The 21,675-nt window shown below is 41.3% G+C and overlaps 1 protein-coding gene across 4 annotated transcripts in view; it reads right to left on the bottom strand.

Moving 5' to 3' along the window:
* The window catches only part of KCNK12 (potassium two pore domain channel subfamily K member 12), a 238,918-nt gene that overhangs the window by 45,389 nt on the left and 171,854 nt on the right, over positions 1–21,675 (bottom strand). The window lies entirely within an intron of this gene.

The following is a 21,675-nucleotide window of genomic DNA, read 5'->3' on the forward strand; positions in this document are numbered from 1 at the left end:
AGTCCATTCAGAAAAGTCCATATAAACATGATCCTCAGTAAATGAAGTAATGAGATCCTCCTTCATAAGCAATGTGGTATTCAGTGCTCAAAAACACCCCATCCCTCGGAAGAAGTCATTGGACGAAACGCGTCAGGTTGTCCAGATCACGTGATCGCACTATTACCATCTTGAATGCGGGCTGGCTGGTGAGACACAGGATGCAGAGACTGGAGCTCTGATATAACAAAACGCCTTGTTTTTATTTGCTCATTGTGAGTGTGATTTTAAGGGGGGTTTGTTTGGCAATAAATTTGTTGGATGATACTGCACTATGGCGAGTATTTTCTTTACCCACATGTGCTAATCTGGATATGAGAGGATCTTCTCTGGAGTTTGTTTGGTGATATGCTGGATACACAGTAGTATGCTGAGTAATTACCAACACATGAGGATCGTCTTTTGAAGTCTGTTTGGTGAATGCTGGATATATACTGACATGCTGGTTAATTACTAGCACATGGTGAGTGTGCATTTTGATGGGGTGTTTTTGATCACCGAATACCACATTGCTCATGAAGGAGGATCTCATTACTTCATTTACTGAGGATCATGTTTATATGGACTTTTCTGAATGGACTATATTGAGATTCCCTATTTATTGATTTTTTGTTTGCACTATTAATATGCACTAATTTGGTGGTGGTTATATTTAGTTGTGTGATTTGGTTTTCGCTATTATTTGTGATTTGTATATTTTTCACATTTTTATTATTATTTTGAGTTTTTTAATAATAGCAGCATCCAGTGAGTGTATTTCCTCTCTTTATTACATTGGCGCAATGATGTTGGTATAATAGAAGTGTTGTATTTATTGGAACATTTCTTTGGTAACTAACTTTTTAGTGATAACTTGTACTAGTAATTGTTTTGAGATAACCAGCATTATTATTCAGTTTCAACTCTCTGCTGGCTACCTTTCTTCCAATGCATATATCTCTATTCGATCTTAAGCCACTAATAGAAGAGCCACTCATTTTATAGATTCAGTTATTTTATGATTCTGTGTTTGTTTATAATAGGCATCTGCATATCGGAAATTTTCTTTTCAATTAGTTTTAGATGCATTTGTTCATTGAAGAATTTCATTTCTTCATAGTTATTGCGTTGAACTGATTTGTTTTCAGAATTCGGTTCATATCTTGTGCAATTGTTTCATATATTTGTTGGTCTGGGTGGATTCGAGAAATATTGCAGTTTTTCTGGAAGATTCCTATATATTCGATATGCAAGGGACATTCAAGTCAAACTGGGACTTTTATTTTACAGGTAAAAAAAGGGCTGTTAACATGGTGGTACTACACACAGTAGTAACTGTCAAATGTGTCCTATTACTGATAAGTGGTACACATGTCGCAGACCAGTCCAGAGAGCAGTAATCAAGATGGCAGACAAAAGTGTTAGTGCAGACAAAAGTGTTAGTTCATCAACAACATGTGGTGATGAAATTTCTTGTGAACAAAGGCATTACACTCATGGATATCTACCAAAACGTCAAGCACAGTACAGTGATGAATGGTGTAAACATTTCAAAGATGGTTGTACATCTGTCAATGACGATCCCGGCTGTGGTGGTTCCCAACCCACAGCAATCATTCATGGAACGCCTATTCCTGGATAATTGAGGCATAACCTGTTGTGAAATTGCACAAGAGACAAATCTTTCTCTTGGAATGGCGAGCACAATGATGAAGTGAAGCCGACTGTCCTAGGATGGTTCAGATGTACTGTCAAATCTTTTAATTAATTAATTTTAGTTAAATACAGGAATAAGTGTATAAATGTAGCAGGGGAGTATATAAAAAATATATGTAGTTTCCACTACTTGAAATTTGTTCTTTTATTACATAAAATCAAAAGTTCCGTTTTGACTTGGACGCCCCTCGTGTTATTGAGTCAGACAGATTTGAATCGAAAAGATTCAATATTTTCGGATGCTAGTCCAACCCACCAAGAGAAATGGCATAAGCTGTTTGGACAGTATTGACTGGTGTCACATATATATTCAAATTAACGAATAGAATGAAGTTCGGATCCATTTGTTATCCGAATCCAAATTATTGAACTAATTTGAAAATTGAGTTAATTTCCCAATGGGCCTGAACTACCATCCAATCAAGCGACATCAACCAAGTGAAACAGATGCATTCCTTGATATCATTTCGCTTTTTTCAGATTAGTTGACATTCATTAGTATGTCCATTCCAAGATTCATTTACATCCAAATCTCCAAATGAATAGTAACAAAATGAAACACACAAGTCTAGTTTATAATTCTACAGGCTCTCCCTCTGTAGCGACCCTTCTTTGAGGTTTGAGCTGGCAATGATGTGGTGCTTCTCTCTGCAGCATTCTCCTATGAGTTCATAGGAAAAGGTTGGGCCCTTGATGCCCTTGATGCTCTGTGCTCACAGGAAGAGGACCAGTGTGCCGGTAAGACTGCACTCTGAAGTATGCAGAAATGGCGTCATTTTGTGCTAGCCAATCAAAATGGCTGAAGACCAGAACCAGGGGAGAAGATGCCAGCAAGGGACCATGCAGGTGTCAGATCGATGGAACTAAGGTAAGTATGTGTACTTTTAGGCATGTTTTAAAGTAGAATTTATATTTATGATCACTGGCCCAAACAAACGTTTTCCATTACAAAAAGATGTGTTGGCTGCTTGTGCTCAAATATACTGTAGTAGCATTAGCTATATAGAGCAAGCGGCGCTGTGGTGCGGCAACAGTATGGGCAACTTCCCGTCTGCTGCAGGAATTCAGCAGCATTGAGCTGAGTGCTGCCATTTAGGAGAAGTTTTTTATTCATCATTGAATACAAGGCTTCCTCTGATTGGTCAAGATGGAAATCGTGACATTATCCACCTGCCTCTCCAGGAATGAAAACAATAGTGATTGGCTGGCAAAAAAAACATTCCAGTTTAATGATTCCTCACTCAAATAGGCCAAATCACCAATTTTTTTTTTAGGCATCATTAGATATTCCCTAACTACTTTTCATTGTTGGATATAAATGTTAATATTTATGCTGACCCCAGTGCGCCAATAATTTGTTTTGATTACATGGCAAATGTTTTATGAGCCTGAAATATATATAGTTACATTGTAAACTCTTTTAGACTTTTGACTTGCAAAATTGGGTTCTTGGATTATGTTCCAACCGGAGTCACCGTCTATATGGACACTGTAAGCTCTTCCTGCCCTTGCATGAGTTTTCAATAAAGGCTGCAGTTTCCTTTCAGAACTCAAAATGCAGGGGCGGACTGACCATTTGGAAACTCAGGCACTGCCCGAGGGCCCGGGGTCAGTAGAGGGCCCCATGAGATGCCCCTGGTACCTTTTTCATAGGCTTTTTTGAGTTTGGGCAAGGACACAGGGGCCCCATGATCCCCTATTGCCCGGGGGCCCCATGAGTTGTCAGTCCGCCCCTGTATCCATGCTAACTAAACTAGTATGTGATGATCTTAGGGATACTAGGTGAAAATGTGGCCATGATCCAGTGGCATTTTAGTCTACGACCCCTCTTATAATCTTCTCTCTCATTACTTTACTTACCATACACACAGTGGTTTCTCAACTTGAAAAGGTTGAAAGGCCAATGTGTTGGTCAGGCTATCAAAACTTAGTTTTGATTCTAACTGGCTTTTTGACACTTTAGCAAAAAATAGTAATTTGCAGTTGAGCTTAATAGGAAAAAATATATTCTAAGTGTGGTTTATTAGCTTATATTTTATGCATGCTCTATGGAAGACATTTGTCTGGCCTGTTCTGAAATACGGTCAGCTCCAAATTGTTATACCTCATTAAGTTACAAAAATATACTTACTTTACATCTAAATGGGCTCAGTGCTATTAATGTCCCTGGTTGCAAACGGGTGTTACTTTTTATTTTTAAAATGTTAAAATGCATGCAGACTTTTATTAAAACATACTTAGACAAACAATGCGTGCATATATATATATATATATATATATATATATATATATATATATATATATAATATATATGTGTATATACATATGTGAATATGTATGTGTGTGTGTGTGTATATATATATATATATATATATATATAATGTGTGTGTGTGTTTATATATATATATATATATATTTGTGTGTGTGTATATACAGTGAAGGAAATAATTATTTGATCTCCTGCTGATTTTGAATGTTTGCCCACTCACAAAGAAATGATCAGTCTAAAAATCGAATGGTAGATGTATTGTATCACTGAGACAGAATAGCAACAAAAAATTCTAAAGAAATGCATGTCTAACAAATTATGCACTGATTTGCATGTTCATGAGGGGAATAAGTATTTGATCCCTTTCACAAGACATGACTTGGCTTGGTGGCAAATCCATTGTTGGCAATCATAGAGGTCAAACATTTCCTTTTGTTGGCCACCAGGTTTGCACACATCTCAGGAGGGATTTGACCCACTCCTCTTGGCAGATCCTCTCCAAGTCATTAAGGTTTGGTGGCTGACATTTAGCAACTCGAACTTTCAGCTCCCTCCACAGATTTTCAATCAGTTAAGGTCGTGGTGTGGCCTAGCCAGTCTCCAGACCTTAGTCTACTTGCCAACCGCATATAGCCGAATGATGGCTACACCGCGGCCAGCCAGTTCTGTGAGGGCATCATATGACGTCCTCCCAGAATACGCTCTCCTGCGCGCCCCCACGGGCGCGCACCCGGAGATCTCCATGATCGCTGTGTCCAATGACACGCTGATCACCGGGAAATGCAATTGCTGGTTCTCGGCTTCACTTTCCTCACGCTGTCAGAGCGTGAGGAAAGTACTGCCGAGAACCGGCAGTTGTCAGAGCAGGGATTGGCACCGATCATCAGGGCACTGATGATCAGTGCCCTGATGATCGGTACCCAGCAGCGCCACCCACCAGCTCTGCCCACCTGTGCCCAGCAGTGCACCCACCTGTACCCACCAGTGCCACCCAGCAGTGCCACCTACCTGTGCTCAGCAGTGCCGCCCACCAGTGCCACCCACAAGTGCCCATCAATGCAGCCCAGCAGTGCTGCCAGTCAGTGCCCAGCGGTTGTGCCAGTCAGTGCCCAGCAGTTGCGCCAGTCAATGCCTAGCAGTGCCGCCAGTCAGTGCCCAGCAGTGATGCCAGTCAGTGCCACCTATCAGTGCTGTCTATCAGTACCCATCATCAGTGCCGCCTATCAGTGCCACCTATCAGTGCCGCCTATCCGTGACAGCTCATTAGTGCTGCCTATCAGTGCCACCTATGCGTGCCACCTCAATAGTGCTGCCTATCAGTGCCATCAGTGCCTCATATCAGTGCCCATCAGTGACGCCTATTAGTGCCCATCAGTGCTGCCTCATCAACGCACATCAGTGAAGGAGAAAAATTACCTGTTTGAAAAATATTATAATAGAAACAAATTTTTTTTTCACATTGTTTACATTTATTTGTTTATAGCGCAAAAAGTAAAGCGCCCAGCAAAGATTAAATACCACCAAAAGAAAGCTCTCTTTGTGAGAAAAAAAATGATAAAAACTTCATATGGGTACAATCTTGCATGACCGCACAATTGTCAAGTGCGACAGCGCTGAAAGCTGAAAATTGGCCTGGTAAAGAAGGGGGTATAAGTACCCGGTAGGCAAGTGGTTAATGTGCTTCTTCTTGAGCCACTGCTTTGTTGCCTTGGCTGTGTGTTTTGGGTCATTGTCATGATGAAACACCCATCCACGACCCATTTTCAATGCCCTGGCTGAGGGAAGAAGGTTCTCACGCAAGATTTGCCCTGTCCATCGTCCCTTTTATGCGGTGCAGTTGTCCTGTCCCCAAAGCAGAATGTTTCCACCACCATGATTGACAGTTGGGATGGACAGTTGGACAGCTCTTTGGTCTTTGCCATGGTGGAGAGTTTGGAATCTGATTGATTGCTCCTGTGGACAGGTGTCTTTTATACAGGTAACAACATGAGATTAGCAGCACTCCCTTTAAGAGACTACTTCTAATCTCAGCTTGTTACCTGTATGAAAGACACCTGGTAGCCAGAAATCCTGCTGAATGATAGGGGATCAAATACTTATTTCCCTCATGAACATGCAAATCAGTGCATCATTTGTTAGACATGCATTTCTTTTGAATTTCTTGTAGCTATTCTGTCTCTCAGTGTTACAATACACCGAACATTCGATTTTTAGACTGATCGTTTCTTTGTGAGTGGGCAAACATTCAAAATCAGCAGGGGAGCAAATACTTATTTCCTTTGCTGTATATATATTTGTGTGTGTGTGTGTGTATATATATATATACAGTGGGGCAAAAAGGTATTTAGTCAGCCACCAATTGTGCAAGTTCTCCCACTTACAAAGATGAGAGAGGCCTGTAATTGGCATCATAGGTAGACCTCAACTATGAGAGACAAAATGAGAAAAAAAATCCAGACAATCACATTGGCTGATTTGGAAAGAATTTATTTGCAAATTATGGTGGAAAATAAGTATTTGGTCAATATCAAAAGTTCATCTCAATACTTTGTTATATACCCTTTGTTGGCAATGACAGAGGTCACACGTTTCCTGTAAGTCTTCACAAGGTTGGCACACACTGTTGCTGGTATGTTGGCCCATTCCTCCATGCAGATCTCCTCTAGAGTAGTGATGTTTTGGGGCTGTCGCTGGGCAACACGGACTTTAAACTCCCTCCAAAAGTTTTCTATGGGGTTGAGATCTGGAGACTGGCTAGGCCACTCCAGGACCTTGAAATGCTTCTTACAAAGCCACTCCTTCATTGCCCGGGCGGTATGTTTGGGATCATTGTCATGTTGGAAGACCCAGCTATGTTTCACCTTCAATGCCCTTGCTGATGGAAGGAGGTTTGCACTCAAAATCTCACGATACATGGCCCCATTCATTCGGTCCTGTACATGGATCAGTCGTCCTGGTCCCTTTGCGGAGAAACAGCCCCAAAGCATGATGTTGCCACCCCCAAGGCATGGTGTTCTTTGGATGCAACTCAGCATTCTCTCTCCTCCAAACATGACGAGTTGTGTTTCTACCAAACAGTTCTATTTTGGTTTCATCTGACCATATGACATTCTCCCAATCCTCTTCTGGATCATCCAAATGCTCTCTAGCAAACTTCACACGGGCCCGGAAATGTACTGGCTTAAGCAGGGGGACACGTCTGGCACTGCAGGATCTGAGTCCCTGGCGGCGTAGTGTGTTACTGATGGTAGCCTTTGTTATGTTGGTCCCAGCTCTCTGCAAGTCATTCACTAGGTCCCCCCACGTGGTCCTGGGATTTTTGCTCACCGTTCTTGTGATCATTTTGACCCCACGGGGTGAGATCTTGCGTGGAGCCCCAGATCGAGGGAGATTATCAGTGGTCTTGTATGTCTTCCATTTTCTAATTATTGCTCCCACAGTTGATTTGTTCACACCAAGCTGCTTGCCTATTGCAGATTCAGTCTTCCCAGCCTGGTGCAGGTCTACAATTTTGTTTCTGGTGTCTTTCGACAGCTCTTTGGTCTTCACCATAGTGGAGTTTGGAGTGTGACTGTTTGAGGTTGTGGACAGGTGTCTTTTATACTGATAACAAGTTCAAACAGGTGCCATTGATACAGGTAATGAGTGCAGGACAGAGGAGCCTCTTAAAGAAGAAGGTACAGGTCTGTGAGAGCCAGAAATCTTGCTTGTTTGTAGGTGACCAAATACTTATTTTCCACCATAATTTGCAAATAAATTCTTTCCAAATCAGCCAATGTGATTGTCTGGATTTGTTTTCTCATTTTGTCTCTCATAGTTGAGGTCTACCTATGATGCCAATTACAGGCCTCTCTCATCTTTTTAAGTGGGAGAACTTGCACAATTGGTGGCTGACTAAATACTTTTTTGCCCCACTGTATATAATGTGTGTGTGTATGCATGTATATATGTATGTGTATGTAATGTGTATATATGTATATGTATATATATATATATATATATATATATATATACCGTATTTGCCGGCGTATAAGACGACTTTTCAACCCGTGAAAATCTTCTGAAAAGTCGGGGGTCGTCTTATACGCCGGTATACGGCGAGCCGGTGTCAGGGCGGCACTTTTTCGAGGGGCGGTGTCCTCCAACGGACACTTAGTACAGGGGTGGGCAGAGGGGCTGCTGTACCTTACCTGGCTCCGGTCCCGGTCCCATGACGATCCGGTCCAGGAAGCGCGGCTGCTCCTTCTTTCAGTTCGGCCGCTCGATGGTCGCGCAGCCGCTCGGCTCCGCCTCCTCACCGGTGATTGGGCGCCAGCGCACACAGGCGACCAATCACCAGCGAGGAGGTGGCGGAGCCGAACGGCCCCGCGAAAATCAAGCGGCCGAACTGAAAGAAGGAGCAGCCTCTCCTCTCCCCCACTGACACTAACGATGGGGCACTATTCCTCCCCCACTGACACTAACGATGGGGCACTATTCCTCCCCCACTGACACCAACGATGGGGCACTATTCCTCCTCCACTGACACCAACGATGGGGCACTATTCCTCCTCCCCACTGACACCAACAATGGGCACTATTCTCCCCACTGACACCAATGATGGGGCACTATTCCTCCCACTGACACCAATGATGGGGCACTATTCTCCCCACTGACACCAATGATGGGGTACTATTCCTCCTCCACTGACACCAACGATGGGGCACTATTCCTCCTCCACTGACACCAACGATGGGGCACTATTCCTCCTCCCCACTGACACCAATGATGGGGCACTATTCTCCCCACTGACACCAATGATGGGGCAGTATTCCTCCCCCACTGACACCAATGATGGGGCACTATTCTCCCCACTGACACCAATGATGGGGCACTATTCCTCCCCCACTGACACCAATGATGGGGCACTATTCCTCCCCCACTGACACCAATGATGGGGCACTTTTCTCCCCACTGATACCAATGATGGGGCGCTATTCCTCCAACTGACACCAATGATGGGGCACTATTCCTTCCACTGATACCAATGATGGGGCGCTATTCCTCCCACTGACACCAATGATGGGGCGCAATTCCTGCCACTGACACCAATGATGGGGCGCTATTCCTCCCACTGACACCAATGATGGGGCGCAATTTCTGCCACTGATACCAATGATGGGGCGCTATTCCTCCCACTGACACCAATGATGGGGTGCTATTCCTCCCACTGACACTAATGATGGAGCGCTATTCCTCCCACTGACACTAATGATGGGACACTATTCTTCCCACTGACACCAATGATGGGGCACTATTCCTCCCACTGACTAATGATGGGGCACTATTCTTCCCACTGACACCAATGATGGGGCACTATTCCTCCCACTGACACTAATGATGGGACACTATTCCTCACACACTGACACTACTGATGGGGCACCATCATTGGTGTCAGTGGGAGGAATAGTGTCCCATCATTGGTATCAGTGGGAGGAATAGTTCCCCATCATTGGTGTCAGTGGATGAAATAGTGCCCCATCATTAGTGTCAGTGGGAGGAATAGTGCCCCATCATTGGAATACCATACTGAAATAGCATACCATATTGAAATCAAATCTGATGTTTTTTCATTTTTATTTGGTGTGCATTGGAAGAGGGGTAGTCTTATACGGCGAGTATAGCCCAAACCCTATATTTTAACAGGAAAAGTAGGGGGTCGTCTTATACGCCGGTATGTATGTGTATGTATATATGTATATATATATATATATATATATATATATGTTTGTGTGTGTGTATATTTATATATTATTTATATATTTATTTTGCTGAAAATCATACTTTAGCTTTGTTCTCCATTTTTCTCAGAATTACAAAGATGAAAATCCTTTATATCATATGAAGTAGAGTGATTGGTTTTTATAATGCCTGCTTTATAGGTTTGTAGTGCTGGGGAGATTCGTCTTTTCTGTTTGTCTCAATGACCATTACCATTAAAGTGAGGAAAAAAAAGAAATTTTGGCTTGACACCAAAACAGGAATAGAGGGGAAATCTTCCAGTGGGGAAGCTTGTTCACATGAGAATTGTCTAAGAGGGACATCCCTGACTTTGGGGATATTTCATCCTGTTGAGTCTATGGTACAAGAAAAAAAGAAGAAAAACCTCACAAATGGAACACAAATGGAACAAAAAAATGTTTAACCCTTCCCTATTCTAATCAAAACAACATTGTAATAAATGTAATAATAAAGAAAATAAAAAACGTTCAGGCTTTGGATGTACTTTAAGAACACCAATATCCTCCCTAAGACCAAAGATTCTGGTAACAGGCATTTTTTTTCCATTTCATGTAGGTATTTATACTGTGTTGGTCCTTTATCATGCTGTATTTCCCGGGGGCATCACATTTCTGATAAATATATAATTCAATGAAACTATGGGACTCATTTACTAAAGGCAAATAGGTTGTTCACGTTGCAAGGGAAGTTGCACTTTGCAAGAGAATTTTTCCTACAGCCAAGCAAATAAGGTGAAGCTCTGCTGACTTTCACCATCCAATCACGTGCAAGTGAAACTTCCCCACATTCACTAAGCCTTGGGAATTATTCCCTTGCAAAGTAAGCAAATCAACCCCTATAGTCTCACTGAATAATTAAATATATATCAGGATTGCAATGTCCTGGAAAATACAGCATGTTAAAGGAACAAGAAAGTATAAATACCTTATACAGTTGCAAGAAAAAGTATGTGAACCCCTTGGGATTACGTGGAGTTTTGCATGAATTGGGCATAAAATGTGCTCTGAACGTCATCTAAGTCACAACAATAGAAGAACACAGTCTGCTGAACATAATACTACACAAACATTAGATGTTGCCATGGTTTAATTGCACATAACATGTAAACATTCACAGTGCAAGGAGGAAAAAGTATGTGAACCTTTGGACTTAATAACTGGTTGACCCTCCTTTGCAGCAATAACCTCAACCAAACATTTCCTGTAGTTGCAGATCAGACCTGCACAACGATCTGGAGTAATTTTGGACCACTCCTCTTCACAAAACTGTTTCAGTGTAGCACTATTCTTGGGATGTCTGGTGTGAATCGCTCTCTTAAGGTCATGCCACAGCATTTCAATGGGGTTGAGGTCAGGACTCTGACTGGGCCACTCCAGAAGGCATATTCTGTGCTGTTGCAGCCATTGTTTTGTTGAATTACTTGTATGCTTTGGGTCATTGTCCTGTTGCATCACCCATCCTCTGCGGAGCTTCAGTTGGTGGACAGATGGTCGTACATTTCTTGCAAAATGTCTTGATAAACTCTGGAATTCATTTTCCCATCAATGACAACAATCCGTCCAGGCCCTGAGGCAGCAAAGCAGCCCCAAACCATGATGCTCCCTCCGCCATGTTTTACAGTGGGGATGAGGTTTTGATGTTGCTGTGCTGTGCCTTTTTTTCTCCACACATAGTGTTGTGTGTTCTTCCCAAACAACTCAATCTTGGTTTCATCTGTCCACAGTATATTTTGCCAGTAGTGCTGTGGAACATCCAGTTGCTCTTTTGCAAACTTCAAACGTGCTGCAATATTCTTTTTGGACAGCAATGGCTTCCTCCATGGTGTCCTCCCATGTACTCCATTCTTGTTTCATGTTTTCCTTATTGTAGATGTGTCAACAAAAATGTTAGCATGTGCCAGAGATTTCTGTAGGTCTTTAGCTGACACTCTGGGATTCTTCTTTACCTCATGCAGCATTCTGCGCTGTGCTCTTGCAGTCATTTTTACAGGACGACCCCGCCTAGGGAGAGTAGCAACAGTGCTAAACTTTCTCCATTTGTAGACAGTCTGTCTTACCGTGGACACATGAACATCAAGGCTTTTGGAGATACTTTTGTAACCCTTTCCAGCTTCATGCAAGTCAACAATTCTTGATCGTAGGTCTTCTGAGAGCTCTTTTCTGCGAGGCATGGTTCACATTAGACAGTGCTTCTTGAAACCAGTAAACCCAAAACAGGTGTGTGTTTTTTAAGGGCAGGACAGCTGTCTGCAACACATCCAATATCATTACACTGATTGTAGTCAAGGTTGGCTCACTCCTGGCTCCAATTAGCTCTGGGAGAAGTCATTAAGCTAGGGCCTCACATACTTTTTCCTCCCTGCACTGTGAATGTTTACATGTTATGTGCAATGAAACCATGGCAACATCTAATGTTTGTGTAGTATTATGTTCAGCAGACTGTGTTCTTCTATTGTTGTGACTTAGATGACGTTCAGAGCACATTTTATGCCCAATTCATGCAAAACTCCACGTAATCCCAAGGGGTTCACATACTTTTTCTTGCAATTGTAAGTTTGTATGGAGAAGGGCCTCTCCCATTGTATTCTCTAAGGTTACTTTCACACTGAGGAGTTTTTGAAGCGTTTTTGCGTTAAAAAAAGTGCCTGAAAAGCTCAAGAAAAATGCTTCCCTATGTATGAGAATGTATATCTATGTATGTTTTCACACTGAGGCGTTAAGCTTGCGGTGCGGAAACCCCTGCTTGCAGCATCTTTGGGGCATGTTTGGTGAGTTAAAAAAAAAAGCCTAAAAAATGCCTCTTCCCATTGAAATAAATGGAAAACACCTGAAAAATGCCTCTAAGAAGCATTTTTGGTGCAGTTTTTAAGTCACATGTCCTTTAAAAAACGCTCAGTAAGCGTGGCAAAAGCACGGTAAAACACAGTAAAACCGCCCATGCATTTTTGCTGTGTTTTTGCAGCGGATCAGTGTGAAAGTAGCCTAGTGTCAATGTGATCCAATTAGAAAAATCTGATTTTCATATTTCTGACTTCAATATTTGTAGATCTGTCTGATGTGCTGCGAGTTATGCAGTTCCAGGAATCCCATTGATCATGATTCGCAAATCATATCCTACATAATAGTGTAGCGCTAAATAACTAAATCAAACTAACTTAATTATACACGTGATAAATAAATATCATAAATCTAGTGACACAATACTTAGTGTCTAAAATAATCTAAGTGCTCATACCATAAATAATTTGACTCATAAGTAATAAAAAACTTCATAAGACATAGTAATAATAAAAAATATATTCAAAAAATAGTGTTAGTGCCACTCAAAAATAAATAAATAGTGGGTGATCGTGCCAAATCACTTATATTAAATAAATTGTCCAATATCCAAAAAAAAAAAAAAAAAAAAAAAACATATAAAAATATTTTTAAAAAAGAAACCAGACCCAGATGAAGTCACGAGGTACGTGACGTAACGCGTAGGCACGCAGAGACGCTGTTTCCGGAGTCCGGAGTGACGCACTTCCGGTACGGACGCCATTTTCTAAGAGACCACGTGAGTGCAGTTTACCCATGCAGGGGAGAAGGATATGCTGTACGGGAAATGTGAGTTATCTCTTACTCTTCTCACATAAATAAATGCTGAATTTGCTAAAATACTACACTATGGAGGATTCTCTCTTTCTTTGAACTCACTATTGTGAGAGTGAGTGTCCACAGTGAGTCGTGGTAGAGGACTCCATAAGGCGTGGAGGAGTGGAGGAGACATATAGGAGGATATCCCGAGAGACATCATCCGGGAGTGTTGAGGATCCAGGGTGATCCTAGAGGCTTGTTGGCCCCTAGGGGTCGTTGAAAGGAGGTGAGGAGGCATTGCAGCCAAAGTAGCAGAGTGGATTTGTGCACGAGTGACACTTTATCAACACACTGCATGTGCATCTAAGCATCACTTGGAAAATATTTCTCTATGTTTTCTATTTTTTAAAAATATTTTTATATGTTTTTTTTTTTTTTTTTTTTTGGATATTGGACAATTTATTTAATATAAGTGATTTGGCACGATCACCCACTATTTATTTATTTTTGAGTGGCACTAACACTATTTTTTGAATATATTTTTTATTATTACTATGTCTTATGAAGTTTTTTATTACTTATGAGTCAAATTATTTATGGTATGAGCACTTAGATTATTTTAGACACTAAGTATTGTGTCACTAGATTTATGATATTTATTTATCACGTGTATAATTAAGTTAGTTTGATTTAGTTATTTAGCGCTACACTATTATAATATTTATTCACTTTGAGCACTGTATTTGGTTATCAGTTGGAGTGTCAGCGGCTGCTAACTAGGGAAAAGGGAGGGTGGTCCATACAAGCGCAGGAGGATCTCTAATATATTCATATCCTACATAGACTGCACAAATCTGTCTGCCTATATTCAGGTGAATTAAAAAAAAAGTCAATTCCTTGAATAATCTTGCTGTTTATAATAATCATCGGAAACATTTTATATATCAGTTTTTTTAATTGGATCACATGCATAACATTGCATCAATTATAAGTAATAAAAAAATAAGATATTATTTAAAAAAATATATTAAAACATATATATATATTTCAGATATGCATGCCTTTCTAATACATAAATATTAAAACAGAACTATACTCTCAATCAACATGAACTTATGATGCTAGCATTAGTAAATAGATAGGAAAGTATATTGTATTTACTTGTTTTAAACTTGTTTTTTTACAGTTCTTCAGTTATTTCCTGGTTTCTGGCCTAGGCTAAAATGATGTCATACATCCCAGCAGGGGTGGACTGACAACTCATGGGGCCCCTTGGCAATAGGGGATCATGAGGCCCCTGTGTCCTCACCCACACTTAAACTACACCCAAAAAAGCTTATGAAAGGTACCAGGGGCATCTCATGGGGCCCCCTACTGACCCCGGGCCCTCGGGCAGTGCCCGAGTTCCCAAATGGTCAGTCCGCCCCTGCATCCCAGGAGTCTTCATGAGCATTTTCTGTCTTTATCTGCTAGAGGGGAGTAGCAACCTTCTCAGCTAGGCACATCCTCCTTCCTACATGCCTGAGCTTAGGGCAGATTCATTCCAGGAAGTAAATGCCACATGAATCATCTAGTATACAAAACCAACCATGCCTATAGATAAATGGATACCAAAAAACGATGGTGCAGCTGCCACCTCTAACCCCAAAAGGACATAAACACACATGTGTTACCGATGGCACTTGCTCACTACCATCAACTACAACAAACCGTGTGTTTAAATGTACTCATATACCCGTATATTTTAAACAACCAAATACAGTGCAAAACACAGATACAATTCTATGTACAAAGTTCCAAACCCTACATAGTCCATTACCTCAAAGCCAATTATAGTAACATAAAGTCCATACAAAGTGAGAAATGTTTCATAATCCACCGTTTATACTGCCAAGTGATCCACCACCAGTGGTCAAGGTGCTCTCCTCACTCACCAGGTGCCAATAACCTCCTTTTACAAGAAAGGTCATATAGCGCTTTGTGGTCACCCCAGGACCTCCTTAATTGTCACCTCTCCCTGTTGTCTCCTCCTCTCCAGATGGTCAGATGATACTCCAATGGTATATTAGATGGCATATAATCCAAAAAAGAGAAGGATCCGCACATAGAACAAACCGTAAAAATGTATTGTGGTTAAAAAATTCCATTAAAAGATATGCCCATAAGTATAAAGATATCAGCAATCCTATGAGCACTTTACTGGTCTAGAGAGCCTCAGAACGCTCAACATGCGCTCCTCGTAGGACTGGAAGTGTCGTACATGAATCATTTACCTTTAAGATGGTTGTGGCGAGAAATGATAGCAGGGATTTTTTCAAAGTGATTTTCAGTTTGTGGTGCTCAGATACAGTTCATGTCTCCTTAAATGTCCTCCTTCACTGCACTCTAGGCAACTGTCGCTACTGCCTTCTCTTCGGGTCATCTATACATTCCCTGGTGACAAGTGTGTGTGTATGTATGTGTGTATATATATATATATATATATATATATATACACATTTTTTTTTTTTGCTGTCTATTATCGTTTGACAATGGATAGGCAATTTCTCATAGTTATATAGTTAGTCAGCTAAAAAAAAGTCTATCTTGTTCAACCAATAGAAAGAAAAAGAAATTAATAGATTAAATAAATAGAAAACCACTATATACAGAATCCTATACCCCCTATAAAGTATGACTGATGATGGCAAGAAATAAAATGCTTCTACTACAGGGTGTGTGTTCCAAGTTCTTTTACAGAGACACTGTCAAAATGAGAACCAATTTATATAAAAGCCAATAAATTCTTATTGGCCCTTCTGGAGAGTAATTACTTTTACTAGCTTATTTTGTTAGGCAAAGCGTGTAGACTACAGTAATCTATAGCAATCAATCAGAATTCTTCTTTCTCTGATTTCACTCAAGTAAAAATGAGTTCCTAATTGACTGTGGCAATACGGGTTACAGTTGCTTGTACACATTCATTGCTCTTTGCTCTGCCTGTTCATGTCATTTCGAACCACTTTCTAGTGTTAACCCTCGTCTCTAAGCACCCATTTAGACGACTGCATTGCAGTAAAGCACATTACATGTGTCGGGGTGCCATTGATAGTCCATTGTGGTGTGATGCGTTACAATATTTGTGACTGATTTTCTGCATTTTCCTATTCTTTTCAATGCCCATAATGCAACCCAAATGAATGCACAACGTAATGCGCAATGACATGTGTGCGTTAAGGTGTCAAACACATGTAAATGAGTTCTTAAGCTGATGTTTTATGTCATTTTTAATCGTTTCTATAAAATGTTTTAGAAATACACTTTTATTGCAGTGGGAAGTCTGGCAAGGGCTATTGGATGCTAAATTCATGCCCAGCAGCAATGTCACTGACAGTTACTTGCCACTGTGCCTCCTAGCCTGCTCATACCCATGTGTACACAGATGCAGTTAGCTAGTATGCTATGAATAAGGCTCTCGCCAAAACGCGTTAGAATTTATAGATCCTGTACTAATATTTTGTAACCAATAAAGAAACTGGATTTAGAAGTTGCCAGCCAGGGGTGGACTGACCATTTGGAAACTCGGGCACTGCCCGAGGGCCCGGGGTCAGTAGGGGGCTCCATGAGATGCCCCTGGTACCTTTTTCATAGGCTTTTTTGAGTTTGGGCAAGGACACAGGGGCCCCATGATCCCCTATTGCCCGGGGGCCCCATGAGCTGTCAGTCTGCCCCTGTTGCCAGCTAATATTTTGGAAGGGATTGGATTCAGATGCAGTTAGCTAGTCTTCCACTAGCTCTGTCTCAGATTAGTGTGTGATAACACAGAATAGTGTAAGCAGGTGCTAGGTCCCCTTTAGCTAAAGCTCCTCTGTAGTGATGTAAAGGGTGAGAGAATAACCAGTTATAAGCAAGGTTGGGAAGAGTTTTAGTGCAGTAGGGGCATAGGAGCCAGAGACCCCCACCAGCATGCAGATGTGGGCAGCTAAATGGAGGCCCTGAACAGGGCTGGAGGACTGGGTGAGAGTAGTTCTGCACTCAGAAGAACTAGCTGTAGTCATCCTGTCTCTTATGGTGGTGGAGGCTACAGATGGTTGCAAAAGGCCATTTAGGTCAGGCTATGTGTGCCCTGAAGTGAGGCTATCCCGCCGGAGGACCTGGGAAAAGTGTACGAAAGCCAGAGGTGAACTGCAGTGATCCTGTCTCAGGAACTACATGCAAGAAGTTGTGAGCTGGACACAGCCTAAGGCAAGCCACTCACCCTCAGAGTGAATACTAATGACCCCAGGTAAGAGAGAGACTGTGAAAAGGAAAGATGTCTTGAGGGTAAAGTATATGCTGCTTTTACATGTGACTGCCCAGGACTCTCTACTAATAGAGTTTAAGGTATCTGGAGCTTTTCTATTATGGTGGTACCCTATGTGGAGGGCAGTCTTTCCATACTTTCATTTAATTATAGCTGCTTTCACAATATAAGGGTTTGTAAAAATGGATTTATTAGATAGTATGGTTGTATATACAGTATTTACTGCTCTAAGATGACTGAGCCATGTGTGTCTGACTTCCCCATAGTTATATCATCATGAATGACATATAAAGCAAAGAAAGCTCAAATTAGCTCACAGAAGTTCATCTTCATTTTAGTTTCCCATTCAGAGCTGCATAGTGAAGAGGAGAGGAGTTGGGTCTTGCACACATCATAATGTTTTGAAATTCTTCTTCTAGTGTATGTCCATTAGGGCAACGGTGGGCAATTCATTTTTCCAAGGGGCCACATGAGAAACTGGGACTGTTGTGAAGAGCCGAACGAATGTGATGGGTATTTATATATTCCCTCTACTGTTATACATGCTCCTGGCATGTGATATCAATTAAGATGGAAGTTAAAGCGGACTAGTGAGGGGGCGTAGGATGTTCCCCTTACCTGTGTGGTGGAGAGCAGGATCTGGCAACACCTCCTCACATGCCCTTACCTGCATCATATCCTTGTTGCCCACCTCCCATGGTCTGCTCAAGTAACTTGGGGGGTGGAGCAGCTCCTCCTACATGACCAAAGCTTGGAAAGGGCCAAAGTGTGATTGCCACCATCTTGATGACCAAAGGACCAATGAGGGCAGGAGCACAGCCACCACCATCTTGTTGACTGGCTGTCTTGTATCCAGGGAAGCCACACTCCTCACTCACACTGGGGGTGGCAGAAGTTCAGCCTCCACCATCACTTGTAGACATCTGCATTCTAATGCCTTACTGTGAAGCTGAGAAGGCACACATTCACACGTAAATTGGAAATATAAAAAATAAGCAATGCAGTTGTATTGTGTGCATGGCATACATTTATTTACATTTGGTTTCTAATTTCTTATTGACCTCTTTTAGGCTGGACAGGGTCAACCAAAGGTCCATAAAATGCCAAGTTCTGCATTAGGGTGCACTCTAACACCTTACTGTGAAGCTGAGTAGGCACACATTTACACACATAAATTGGAAAAAAAATTGCAGTTGCCTTCAAAATTTAAGCAATGCACTTGTATTGTGTGCATGGCATATAGTTATTTACATTTGATTTCTAATTTCTGATTGACCTCTTTTGGGGTGTATAAGGTCAACCAAAGGGTCGTAAAATACCCAGGTCTGCATTAGGGTGTATGGTGACTCCATTTAGAGTCAAATTTTAAAATTGTTTAGTACTTAGCAACACTATTTGATAAAACAGAATTGCTTTTACTATTTTTAACTACTATTTTAACTAACAATTACTAAGTATTAATGAACGTGTTAATATTTTATGGTCCTAACCTAATTTGCAGTGTTCTGCACACTGAATTCCGTTTCTGTTTGCTCACTGACAGCCTTTTAATTCCTCTAGAGTGCTTCAAGAACAATTATCTCCCATGCAGTCACCTTCAGGATCAAACGCTAGTTACAAACCGTAAATTACCACATTGGTGATGGTTTGTTATTTTAAGAAATAATTGTTTTTATGAAACACAAAAGACTTTGCTGAAAATTACTTGAGATTTCTCTCTCTGACACATAAAAACAGCCTATTGGGAATATGACAGGAAAATTAATGTTATCGAGTTTGGAAATGACATAGACCAAAATGATTTATAATTTAATCAGAACAAAAGTTCATAGAAACCCTTCAATGATGTTAAATATCGTCCCTGAAGCCTTTAATTAAGGTTTTATGTGATTTTTCAACAGACAGTTGGCAGGACTGGTAACAGTCGTTTTCATGAAGTGTTATTCCTTTTCAAATAGAAAAATGTCTTCATACTCTACCCTCTGTCTATCCGTCCCTTCATTGTCTGCCTTCCCTTATTTACCCCCAATTGCCCAATGCTCCTCTCTTCTCTCTTTCCTCTTTTTTTTACCAATCGTACATTTCATTTTAAGGAGGGATTGAACAAGAATGCTGATTGGTTACATTCTCATTTATTTTTGTTCATTATGAATGAATTAGCTGCTTCCCTCCCTTTGTCCCTTCATTCTGTCTTGTTGCTCTGCTCCTCTTCTACTTAGGAGTTATGTAGATGACATTTTAAGATTTTTAAAGTTTTGCTAAACCCAGGACCCTGCATTCACTCTGCATTCACTCTATCTATTCTCCCACAGTACACAGAACATGGAAATGCCATTATTTTAGTAAATATAAACTGCTAAATACCTTTTCTCATCAGCAGTAATAGCAGTCTTGAGACTTCTCTCAGTGTCCAGCAGAGCACTGGTTACAGCTTGTAGTAGGAGTTCTCATTCTCCTGTAGCAGGATGCAGAGCATCTGACCTCTGTCTGGACAGTGCTGATTGGCCCTGTGCTGATCACATACACTCTCCCAAGCCCAAGCCCCTAGCCTCTCTTGCTATCAGGAGATATTTTGGAGACACTGGAAGAAGGGGAGGATCACAGAAGAGAGGATCAAATATCCTTTTTACACAATGTACAGGATTAATCCCTTAGATTCCTCCTTTAGATTGTAAGCTCCACGAGCAGGGCCCTCCTATTCCTTCTGTACTGAAATGTATTGTAATTGTACTGTCTCCCTTATATCGTAAAGCGCTGCGCAAACTGTTGGCGCTATATAAATCCTGTATAATAATAATAACAATAATTCCACAGTGAGTATACCAAGCATGCTTACTGCAGATACACACTGATTTTACTGTTGTGGGTTTAGTAACACTTTAAACTCTATCCATATTATACTCAGACTTCCTACTGTTTATATAGATTTTTTAACTCTCTGAACCCTCTCTTTTCCTATTCTTCCTCCCTGGTCTCTCTTTACACTCTCTCTTTTTCTGGCTTTCCTATCCCTCTCCTCTTTATCTCCCTTCTTTTTCTTGCCAGTCTCTCTTTGCTCCATCTCCTCCTCATTCTCTGATGTTCCTTTCCCTCTTTTCTCTCTTCCCTTACTCATTCTTCTCTTCCTCCCTTCCCCTAGTCCCCGTCCTTCTCTCTCCTTCTTTCCTGTCTCTCTCGCTTTGTTCTCTGTTGTTTCCTCCTCTCACTTTCCCTACTTATCCTTCTCTGTCTCTTTTTTTATTTTTTTCCGCTCATTCTCTATTCTTTCTTTCTGTCCTCTCTGTCCTTACTCTTTCTTTTCTCTGCTTGTCCTCTCTGTCCTTTACTCTTTCTTTTCTCTGCTTGTTATCTGTTCTTTTTCCTCCTCTTATTTTCCTTACTCACTCTTGCCTGTCTCTCTTTACTCTCTCTCCTCATTCTTTGTCATTCTTTTCCATTCTCTCTCCTTCCTTTCTCAGCCTTCTCTTTCTCTTTCCTCTTTTTCCCTGCTTCTTTCCTTACTTTTTCTCTTTTCTTTCCCTCATCTATTTCTTCCCCAACTGCTTCTTCCCAGTTTCTATTTAGTCTATCAGTCTTCCCTCCATGCTCTTCCTTACTTTCTTCCCTCTGATTCCCTATTCCTCCTTTTCTCTCTCTCCTAATTCTCAGTTTTTCCTTTCCCTTCCTTGCTTACCTTTGCCTGTTTCTCTCTCTTTCCGTACTCATTCTTCCCTATCTTTATTTGCTCATCTCTTTCTCTATTGTTCCTTCCCCTATTCTCTCTCTTTCTATATTCCTATCTTCCTCCCGTTCCTAACTTGATACAAAACCTTTTTTTTTTTATAACAAACATGTTATACTTACCTGTTGTGTGCAGTGGTTTTGCACAGAGCAGCCCAGATCCTCCTCTTCTCAGGTCCCCCACTGGCGCTCCTGGCCCCTCCTTTCTGTTGGGTGCCCCACAGCAGGCGGCTTGCTATGGGGGAACCCAAGCAGGCATGCTCCTGAGCCGTGGCTCTGCATGTTCATCCACACACAGAGCCCTGTCTCAGCC

This window comes from Staurois parvus, unplaced genomic scaffold, assembly GCF_062004578.1.
Source record: "Staurois parvus isolate SC_StPar_1 unplaced genomic scaffold, SC_StPar_1.0 ptg000169l, whole genome shotgun sequence".
NCBI classification, from domain to species: Eukaryota; Metazoa; Chordata; class Amphibia; order Anura; family Ranidae; genus Staurois; species Staurois parvus.